Here is a 12,422-nt window from a genome sequence, read left to right as displayed (position 1 = left end):
TAGTAACTTTTTTGTGGCAAGATTTGCAGATAAATTATATTTAAATTTGACTTTTTCATGGAATATCTTGTTTTCTTTACCTATGACAACTGAAAGTTTTGGTGGTTTTGGTAGTCTCAGGTGCCTTCTGTGGTCTCTTAGAGTCTTCAAGACATCTTTCCAGGCCCTTCTGGCTCTTAGGTTCTCTGTTGATAACTTAGATGGAATTCTTATATGTCTACCTTTATGTGTTACTTGGACTTTTCCCCTAGCAGCTTTTAATATTCTTTTTTTGTTCTGAATGTTTAGTGTTGTGATTATTATATGATGGGAGAATTTTCCTTTCTGGTACAATCTATTTGGTGTTCTTTAATCTTTTACCTTTATAGGCAGCCTTCTTTAGGTTAGGAACATTTCCTTCTTTGATTTTGTTGAAAATATTTTGGGCCTTTGAGCTGGTAATCTTTTCCTCCTTCTATTTCTATTTTTCTTAAGTTTGTTCTTTTCATAGTGTCCCAGACTTCCTGGGTGTTTTGTGATAAGAACTTTTTAGATTTAACATTTTCTTTGACTGATGTATCAACTTCTTTTATTGTATCTTCTACACCTGACATTCTCACTTTCATCTCTTACATTGTCAGTGATAATTGTACTTGCAATCCCTGTTCTATTACCTTGATTTTCCATCCCCAGGATTCCCTTGATTTGTGTTTTCTTTATTGCTTCTATTTCCATTTTTAGGTCTTAAACAGTTTTATTCATTTCCATTACCTTCTGTTTGTGCTTTCCTGGATTTCTTTGAGAGATTTATTCATTTCTTCTTTAAGGGACTATATCATCTTCATACAATTGGATTTAAAGTTATTTTCTGTGTTTTGGCTATTTTGGAGGATCCAGGGCTTCTTGCTGTAGTAGGATAGCTGGCCTCTGGGGGTGCCATATTGCTTAGGTTGTTGTTGATTGTGTTCTTACACTGGTTTCTAGTCACCTCAGTTTGGGCATATAATAGATTTCAGTACTGATTTCTGAGTTTATCTTATTGGATGGATGTTTCTCTATTTCTTCCCCTTAGTTTCTGTTTCCTTCCTGATCTCTTGGCCTAAGTGACTTGGCGTTCTGTTGATCATCAAGTCTTCAGGTCCAGTAGTGTGTCTCTGCTGCAGTTTTGGTGGCCTGTGAAACTTCTAGGGGTTTCAGTGCCTTTGTTGCCTCTGGAGTTGTGGGGTTCTGGGAACAGGCATGACCTCTGGAGCTCTGTATTCCAGTGTAGCCTCTGTGGTTCCAGGTGCCATTGTGGCCTCTAGGGTTCCAGAAAACTGCTTGGTCTCTGGGGTTCCTAGTACTGACTTGGCCTTTGGTAGAGCATGAGGCTTTTGCTAGTGTTATGGGCTGAGATATGGAACTGAGGTGAAGGGGAGTTTTTGAGGATAATTGGGCAGGCTCTAAGGAGTGTTATCAGGGGGTAGATGGTGCCTTACCTGGATTGCTAGTACTGGTGTGGTCTCCAGTGGAGCAGGAGTCTTCTGCTTCAGTTGTGGCCTGGGATATGGGAACCAGGGGACTAAAGAGATGGCTCAGCTGTTGTGGCTCGTCTCACAACCAAGAATATAAGGGTCTTTCTTTTTAGGTCCTGTTTATCTGTGCATTACTCAAGCCATCTGAGTGTCAGTTTCTTCATTTAGACTTGGTAGTTCTGACATGGAAACAAAATTCCAAGTTAATGGGGATACAATACGGTCTTCTTCCACCTAACTCACACCATCTTCCTTTTCTTTAAATTGTTTTTAGAATAAAAATGGGGTTTATTGTGTTATTTTGTTTATATGCATTATTATGTTTTGTTCTAATTCCGTATTGCCTTCCCCCATCCAATATGAGTCCCTCTTGCTGGTTCCATTTCTTGCCATAAGAGTAACTTTTTCTGTGTTCATGTCACTTGTATCCCATTCCTTTATCTTCTTCCCTCCAGATACCACCCTCACAGTCTGTTTTTTATTTACAGCACACACACACACATACTCTCACACACACACACACACACACACACACACACACACACACACACACTTATGCATATATTACACATGTAAAAGCAAACATGTTTTTTTAGTTTGGCTAATTTCACTTAGCACAATAGTTCCTAGTTTTAACTATTTTTAAAATATATTTGTTTCTTTATGGCTCATATAAATTTATTCCATATATGCACCATATTTTCTTTATTCATTTATCTTTTGACAGAAATCAAGTCTGATTTTATCACCCATCTATTATGAATTGTGCAGTAATAAACATGGATGTTTCAGATTCTCTCTAGTATGTTGACTTCATCTGGAAATGGTGTGTAGCTGGGTCATGTGGTAGTTCTGACTTTAGTTTTTTGAAAACTTTCCATACCGATTTCTGATGTGGCTACAACTAGTTTACATTCCTATTAGCAATGTGCAAGAGTTTCTTTTCCCCACTCAACATCATCATTTGTTACTGTATTTTCTTGATTATAGACATTCTGGCTAGAGTGTCTCACCTTCTTTTGGAGTAGCCTCTCCAAACTTTCTAAGTTCTCACCATTCCTTAGCTCTTAAGTCTTAATCATTACAAGGACAACATATGTTAGTGCAGAGGATGTGGAGATGAGAAAGGTACTTCCCCTTACCTTCCAGCATCATTTCAGATAAAAAGGAGTAGTACAACTTCATGTGTAGTTGAACTAAGTCTAGGACTGAGAACAAGAGAAGAACGAGGACACAGGTTAGTTTCAGCTACAGGATACTGGACTTTCTTGGTCGGTATTGTCAAGTCTCCTCCTTGAATTACAGGTAAGATTCAAAGATAACCAGAAGAGAGAGTATAGACTTATGTGGTTGTTTGAAAGAAACTGGCCCCAAAGGGAGCGGCACTGTTAGAAGGAGTAGTTTTGGTGGAGAAGGTAATGGCCTTGTTGGAGGAAATATGTTATATTCTAGAGGCAGGCTTTGAAGTCTCATATATGCTCAAGACATATACAGTGCCTCGCTTCCTGTTGCCCATGAGTCAAGGTTTAAGAACTCTCAGCTCCTTCTCTAGCACCATGTCTGCCTGCATGCTGCCTTGCTTCCTCCCTTCATGATGATAATGGACTAAACCACTCAACTGTAAGTGAGCTAGCAAATTAAATGTTTTCCTTCATAAGAGTTACCATGATCATGGTGACTCTTCACAGTAATAGAAACCCTAACTAAGACAACCTGCAATTTTTTACCCACAATTCTGCAGTACCCAGCTCTCTCAAAGTTGTAAGATTTTCCATCACTGAAGTTGTAGCAAAACCTAAAATGGAATGATACGTTAAAACATTATTAATCTTTCTTAGTGAATATGTCAATGTTGTATTCCAAAATTTTTTTAAATTGTGATAACAGAATGTTGCCTCAGTCTGTAGTAGAACATTATATAACGTAGGAGTACATTGAGTTATCTGTATAAAATTATCCTCTCCTCACCTACCAATCCTCCATATGATACCATAGTTTTCAGGTAAATATTTTATTTTTTATGACAGGCATAGAAAATAATGTAAATAAGTTCTGGGTGTAAGAAAATATAGAATATGTTAAGAGGATGTCAAGATATCCCGTGATTCTGGAAACATTGCTGACTGGATAAACAGAATGGTGATAATAGTATGGATTTAATTAATTTGGTGAACAGTATTTATTAAGCATTGACTGCATTTCAAGGATCTTTCTAGATATTGATATTATGGCTAGAGACATATCACATTACTGTGTCATGGTAATGCTCTTCCTCTGTAAGTCCATAGTACTTATAGAACAGAGGCAATTGATTAGTGTTCTAGTTGGCAGGGTGGATATGCAGTAGAGTCACAAGGTAGTAAAGGTTCTTGCTGCACCAATTAGGTAGCAGCAACAGGAAAGTGAAATTAGGCAGGTACATAAGAGAGAACATGATCACAATGCCATTACTCTGTTCTTGTAGTAGATGCATGCACAAAAGTCATTAAGTTTCTCTGTGGGTTTTATGACAGCCTCGGAGTAGGTGTCTCATAAGCTCGATGGCCAAAAATTGACTATGATGTACTTTAAGAAAACAGAGAATCAGGTTCCTCATTGTAAATTAGCTCTGCTGTAGGAAGAACCTGGAAATGCACTGAATGAGCATTGTCTCTGTAACCTGATTGCTGGTTTCTGTGCCTGACTTGGCTACTTCTTAGGTGAGTCATTTGAAGGAAGCGTAGCATGCTTTGATCCCATTGTGACCCTTCACAGGGGTACTAATAGTACCTACTTGGTAAGAATTAGGTCATAGGCAACAACTAGGATTTGAAGTTGATATTAAGAACACACAAATCCTTGCTTTCACTTTGGCCATTAAGTAGCATCATTCCCTACATATTATTTAGCAAACTGTAACTTATGTAAATTGTAAATTATAATTATTTATTTTTATTTAATATCTGTCACCTCACCTCTCAGATGATTATAAACATTGTGATATAGAGCTGTATTTTTCAATACTATCCCTAACGTAAACATCTAATAATATAGACCAGGTTTCAACAAATATTTGAGAAATGTAGACACATGGTGCATGATTGGCAGCAATGTGTAATTACAGTATAACCTTTATCCTACAAGTAATTATTTATTCCCTTCTTTGTCATAATATTATTAATTATTTTTTTCTTGGTAACTTGCAGTACTCAATAACTTTCAATTTAAGAACTTTAGTTTGTACACAGAATGGTCCAGTTTTGAGTTGAGCTTTTGCCTTGATTTAACAACATCAACAAAAAAAATAATTGTTTCCCCATGTAGGTGCCCAAAACTAATTGCATCATCTAGGCACATTGGGTAAAAACTTAATTTCACACATCACAAACAATCAGCATTGAGTTGTCAGAGTCTTATTTCATACCTCTTTCATGGAAAAAACTTTAATCTTCTTAACCCACGTATACAGTCCAGTACTCTGAAACAAGGCCTACTCAGAGCTCAATGGAGAAAAAAGGAAGATGAAATGACAAACGAGAAAGTGACTAAATTGCTCCCATGTCTTAATTCAATAAAACAAGCCCATCACTGGAAACTACTGCACCCTTAGGCCAAGATCTAGTGTCGCAGGAGGCTTCAGTGAGAGACAAATCTTCAAGCACCTACTCTGTTTTTGATCTACAAAGTGTCTAATCATTTGTATCTGCAGGGGTGCCTTGTCCTCTCTTTTTCAAAAGTCTACATACAATGGAAATTGAAGATCTAAATCCTCCCATCAAAATCCCACAGCAGGTTTCTGAAGTCACCTGGAGTGAAGGAATCCTTAGTGCTCCAGTGTTCTACTTTTCTGACAAGTGCTCATTCACACAAACCCAAAGCAACAAGTCTATCCATGGGTCCTACTGATGTTCCTGTGTTTCCCCTACCCAACTCTTCCCATTCCCACTGGCTGCTTCACCAGGAGAGAGCCTCATTATCTTACTAATGAAGTCTTATTAGAATAGGCTTTAGCTCTTATCATATCCCCACCAGAGCATTCTTTCCAAAATGTAAAGCTCCTCACATTTCATCACACCATACCACTTCCAAACAGCATAAACACAAAATAACATCAACAAAATGCTTGTGTGAATCAGAAAATGTCCTTAAATTTGAAAACTTCTACATTTCTCATAATTTTCCCTACCTTTACACTCAGTTCCCAGGCCACTATATTACAATTTTTTATTGATAGATTTGGTGGAGGGTTTTCTTTTGTGTGTGTGTATGTGGGGAGGGTCATATACGAGCACTATATCTATATCTCTCCCACCCTTCCTTCTCCCCTTTCCACTCTAAACTCCATGATCTTTTTTAAATTGTTACTATTACACACACACACACACACACACACACACACACACAACTTCCGAATCCATTTAACTTTGCTCATATGAGCTTGTGTCCAGGGCTGACCCCTTAGGGTTGGACCACCCATGTGGGAATTTCTCCCTGGATTCTAGGCAACACTAGTCATTTCAGCACATTGCAAACACTTATAACCTCTCAGATGCCATGAACTCTCCCTCTCACTTGCTCTAGTACACATCATATTTTCACTTAGTTGTGTGAGCCATTACTCTGACATTAGCAATTTAATTGTTGGCTAGTTTTTGCATGTTGTGGCATTCTTGAGATCTGAGACATACATTACTTCTATAAAATATATGTATTGTTTCTATAACCAAGTACACTCACGCTTGCATCTGAGTTCAGATAGGAGTTATGTAGGTTATAGTTAATTGGACTGCACTTCTAGTATTGTTCAATACTCATCTGCCTACAGCTATTTTAAAGGAGTTTTGACTTATACAGTCAGCTGTATAAGTCAAAGTATAAGTGTTCATATCTTCCAGTAAGTTAGTCCAGTAGGAAAACATGTTCAACAACCATACAAATTTAGGCTGAGAGCAGGCCAACAACAAACTGCATTGCTTTTGTTAATGTTTAGTCTGGAAGATCCACCTAATCTAAAGAGTTGGTTAAATACATTCCATCTTCAAGGAAGGACTCACAATGTTATTGTCAAAAAGGCATTGCTATGGGGAGGGGTGTAAAAATTTTTATATATGACTGAACCACTTTTAACATCAGTATACTATATCCTATGACTCAACTAAGGCATACCTGAGCATTGTCGTGCTTCTTCTCTGGACATTTAGGCAGTATTTGGTACAGAATAGTGATCTATCTATTTATGTTGGTATAATTTGACCAAGTTACAGTAACTATTATATTTTATAACTGCTAAAATCTCTAAAAACAGAAAATATTTAAAGTGAGCTTATAATATGTTAGCTATTTTTTTAAAGAAAGATGTCATCAATGATAGTAAAAGTATATAATACACAATACTCCAGGGATAATGTATAGTGAAAGAGGTACTCTGGATCAGGTTTTCTTTCCACTAAAGAGGTCCAAAGAGCTAATGAGAAATTCAAGGGTGTCAGGGGCTCTCCAGGACACCCACGACTGAAAAATCTGATCCTTAACTTGCTCTCACCGATGTGATCGCTCCTGTTTCTGTTATCATTTAAAAGGCTACTAAGAATGATTTGTATCTAACTGTTGCTGATGTGCTATCTGTTACTGCGAAAAGTCTTTTGGGGAAGGAACATCTACGTAAGAGATTCAGTCTTTATGAAAATCGTTCACAGTTCATTCACAGCTGCAAGGACAAGAGCCTTTCTTTGCAGCCACAGTTACTGTTTATGCTTCCAGTAAATTTGACTTTCTCTGTGTAGTTGATCAGATTCTGGTTTCTTGAGAGATGTCGATCAGACATCTAATCGTTTTATTTCTCTGAATAAATACTATCCTGAAAATGAGGAAGAGAAATTCCTTATCCCTAACATTTTTTAGTATTTTATTAATGCAAATACCTAAAAATATTTTGTCATACATGGCCAGCTACCATGTAGCTGAGTTAGAAGTTTGTTTAGTAATCTTCTTATCAGTCAAACAGCTGGAAGTCTAGATAAGCCCTGTGTCTAAGAAGTCAGTGTCAGCTTGCTTTCAGATAAAAGAATTGGGGAAAATGTATTAGAAATGAAGGAGTTCATCAGAAGGAAATAATTTGGAAGTTTTGCTGGCATGAAGTGAACTCTCAGGACTGGTGAGTTTACCATTCACTGACCTGAGGACTGAATGGTGCTTCCTGTATATTCTTCTTTATTTCAGAGTTAGTTCGGGTATGATTTTCAAAGTGCTTCACATCCAGGCTCTCTACAAATGCAATACAGTTGTGTTTTGCTCTGCACAGTAGGCATGTCACTGAAAACTTTCCTGCAAATTGATTTTATTTTGTAAATGAAAACCTAATTGGAATACACTAGGGGGGACTTGCTAGTTAAGGGAATCCTTATGTGGTGTGAAAACTGCTTATTCTCAAGAGAATAAGCACTCTTTCATGTATCTGTTTTGTGAATTTAAATTTTTGTGCAATGAGTTTCATGTAACTGTGCTCATCTGTGCACTGTGGAGCACCTAGGGAAAATACATTAAAATCAATTTAGTAATAAGCCTTTACTGAATACCTCTCATACACCCCAACCTCATGAGCCTTTTGCAATTTAAAAACATTGCACTTACTAGTGCAGAGATTATATGTCCCTTTATGTACCTCTTCTGCTAAACTCTTTAAGAGTCAAAACCCCCTGAATCTTAGATATAGCTATATGACAGGAAAATAGGACGACAGTAGGAAAGTCTTACAGTAAATTGATGAGCCAATTTAAAACAAGTCTTCCTTTCAGATATTTCCTATATTTAGTCCAATGTAGAAGGAAATTCTGCATGAAGTAATGACCTCCAGGTTTGAATATAAGTGACAAGTTTTTTAACTCCTTAAAGCACATGTTAGCTCACCTGTGCAGGGGTCTAACGTCACTGAACAAGACATAGGCAGATGACTTACTCATATTTAGACCAGTGGCATGAATTTCACATGTATATTAAGGTGGTGTTTGCCTCAGAGAGTCTTTTAAGTGTTTTAATTTAAATAGAATTATGTCATTTCCCCTCTCCCCTTCCTCCATCCAGCCCTTTCCACTCCCCTCCCTCAAATCCTTCCTATGTCCCCATCTCAAGTTGATAGCCTTTTTTTATTTTAATTGTTTAATCATTTTTGTTACATACATATTTTATGTGGATGAATGAATGTGTACACACACACACAAACACACACATATAGTACAACCTGTTGAGTCAATTTTTTGTCATTAGCTTGTGTATGGTTTCAAGGCTAAGCCTCAAGGATGAAATAGTTATTCATTTGTGTTTATTCATATATATGTGAATAAACACAAATGAAAAACTATTTCATCATACAAATGAAATGGTATATTCATTTATATAGTTAATTATATTAACTATATAGCTAATTATATAGTTACATAATTAAATAGTATATTCATTATATATAAGAGATGGGAGAGAGAGAGAGAGAGAGAGAGAGAGAGAGAGAGAGAGAGAGAGAGAGAGAGAGAGAGAGAGAGAGGCTGTCCTGGAACTGGAACTTGGTATGTAGACCAGGCTGGCCTCAAACTCAGAGATCTAGCTTATCTCTGCCTCCTAATTCCTGGAATTAAAAGCAGGTGCTGCCACATCTGGTTATTTTTTTCATCTATTAACAATGTGATATGGAGCTAAGTTACTTAGTCTCCTTAATTCTTTGATTTTGGATGTCTGAAACACTTCTCAAAAATCTGTTCACAGAGTTCTTAAAAAAAGAGTGTACAAAGTGATGAATGTAACTCTTCAAGGATGCTCAGCAGACAGGCAGCACATAATAAATGTTGACAATAGTCATGACATTCAAGAGGGACTCCTTACCAAATGGCACAACCAAATTCTGAGAGCACGGGCAATCTGGTACCTGATTCCTTAAAGAGATTCTGGGATTCCTACATCATTCTGCCTTTTTACCTTTAGGTATCTATGACATCATATATAGCTTTCCTATCTACAGTGACAGTAAGCTGTTTTCTCATAGTTTATCTTTCTGCAACAGTAACATTTTTCAATTTTTGGAAACAGATTTTCTTCTCATATAATATATCCTGATTATAGTTTCCCCTCCCTTTACTCCTCGCAGTTCCCCCACCTCTTCTCCTATCCAGATCTACCACCTTTCTTTCTCTTGTTAGGAAACAAACAGGCTTCTATGGGATAACAATAAAATAAAATAAAATAAAATAAAATAAAATAAAATAAAATAAAATAAAATAAAATAAAATATAAATATAATATGATAAAGCAAAACTAACACATCAGAATTGGACAAAACAAACAAACAGAAGGAAAAGAACTCAAGAAAATGAATAAGAAACAGAGACCTACTTGTTCTCACATGCAGGAACCCCATAAGAACACTAAACAGGAAGACACACACACACACACACACACACACACACACACACACAAAGGACTTCTAGGGTTGAAAATAAAAAAGAAAAATAGTGAAAATATGAATAAAATAAAAATAAGATATTTAAGAAAGGAAAAGCCCTGATAGGACATTTATGAGACTAGGAACTCCAAAAAGATTATTGAGTTTGTTTTCTGTTGTCCAGCTACTGCTGGGCATGGCATGCAACCTACCTTCAATAGCAGTTTGTTTCCCAAGCAATACTCCCTTGGAGAAAACTAAAGGATCTGTGTCCTTTTCTCTTTTCAACTCTAGAATCTCATTTTGTAGAGACTTGTGTGGTCTCTGTGCGTAGTGCCTCTATCTGTGCATTCACATGAGCTTTGATGATGTTGAACTGGAGTCCCTTGATTTCTTGGTGTCTTCTACTCTCTCTGAGTTTTACTGCCTCCTTTTTCTGCAGGATTTCCTAAGCACTGAGGGGAGGGATTTGATGAGTAAATTCTATTCAGAGCTGTGTGTCCTGAGGTCTCTGTGCATAATGTCTGATTGTGGGTTTCTTTATTTGTTCCCATCTGCTGCAGGAAGAAGCTTCTCTGATGATAGTTAAGCAAGGCACTGGTCTACGAGTATGACAGACTGTGATTATAAGTAATTTTAATCCTTTTTTTAAGCAGTAATATTAGGCTAATTTACCATAAGTTTCTGTGCTATCTAGTCTCAGGTTCTTAGACACCCAAGAAGTGTCAGGTATGGGTTCCATCTCATGGAGTAGACTTTAGATGAAATCAGATATTGATTGGTTACTCTGACAAGCATTGTGCCACCCTTACCCTAGCATAACTTGCAGGAAAGACACCATTGTGATAAAGTGTCTGTGGTTGGCTTCGTGTTTACATTTCTCTTTTAATAATGTGGAGAGTACCTTCCTATACCAAAGTTGCTGGAACATAGCATCTTCATGTTCAGTGGGTTATTGTTGTCTTCAGCCATGGGGCCTTGCTGTCAGTTTGTGAAGAATAACCAAGTCTTGGCAATAGTCTGGGTTGTTTGGAAGTTCCCATGGACCCATTTGGCCAACAACTCTTATGAACATATTAAGAGAAACTTTTTTTTAACCTGTGGAAGAACTATGTAATTAAAAATGTTCATCCTCTTTGCCTGCTCAAAACTTTCCTGGTTTCAGAAATATTTTAATCCAGTCTCTTTGATCTCTGTATTCCTTGCTAAAATATGACATATTTGCTGCAAGTTCATTTATTACAGTGTATATGTGTTTATTGATTTTTCTTTTCCTCTCAAGACAGGGTTTCTTTGTTTAATAGTTCTGACTGTACTGAAACTTGCTTTGTAAACCAGGCTGGCCTCGAACTCAGATTCACCTGCCTTTGCCTCCATAGTGCTGGTGTTAAAGGCATACACCACCACTGCCCGATCCTGTATATGTCTGTAAAGGGGATTTTTTTTCTTCAGAAATCAGTGCTAATGAATGCTTTAGTTTCCTTTGGATGAGCTTCCTCCTCTGGTTCCTCCATTCTTTCTTTAAAAAATTGGAGTTTCCTCCCTCTGAACCTCTTTCCCCCTCCTGGTCTTCATGGGAGCTTGTTTTATGTGAATTGCTGGCTTATTTATGTATCTGCCTTTTATATCATTCCTATGACATTGAGGATGAGAGTTCACCTCGCTAAGCAGTCATATCAAAACATAGGTGTATGCTTTATTGTTTTATACTACCAGCGTTTAGCACAGAGCCTAGCAACACTAAGGTTTAATTATCCAGCTTTTCCTCTCTTTGTTCTTGTCTGCTGTATGTATACAGTCACACACACACACACACACACACACACACACATACACACACACACACACATACACACACATATGCATACACACTTTTAGTTAAGAAAGAAATTGTTTGATGTCATGAAGACTTCTTTTCCCCCCACAGCAGTCACCAGACTCCAGGGTAAATACCACATTATGTAAACAAATTAGGGAGGTCTGCACCTTACCATTAAACATGGCAACATATTCCCAGGGAGTCTGCAGACACTGAAGCCAGCATTTTCTCCTAACTGTACTCTATGCATCTGCAGTTGTAAAATCAATACAGCACTTACTGAAAAACGTGAGCTATTTCTGTTTTGTGTGCTGTATTACGAATAACTTTATCCAAATGTGATTGAACATGACCTTCTCACTTGTAAAGCTTGCTCATTAAACATGTTTCTCATTTGTTCCAAGGGATTAAAAATGGAGGCTAGAGGGGGAGAGCACTGAAAGAGACTACTGGAAAAGGGGGGAGCTTTTTGGAGACATGTAAAAATCTGGTGCAAGGGAATGTCCCAGGAATCTACAAGGATGACCCCCAACTAATACTCCCAGCAATAGCAGATATGCAGCCTGAACTAGCCATGTCCTGTTAACAGGCAAGAGTTCAAGTGGAGGAAATGGGAAACCAACCCAGCCACATAACATTCAACCTACAGTCTGCCCTGCCTATGTGAGGTGCTGGGGTGAGGGTGGCCTAGAGTTGGAAGGAG

The sequence above is a fragment of the Peromyscus eremicus genome, chromosome 1 (genome assembly GCF_949786415.1).
Source record: "Peromyscus eremicus chromosome 1, PerEre_H2_v1, whole genome shotgun sequence".
NCBI lineage: Eukaryota > Metazoa > Chordata > Mammalia > Rodentia > Cricetidae > Peromyscus > Peromyscus eremicus.
Note: the sequence above shows the minus strand (reverse complement) of the source record.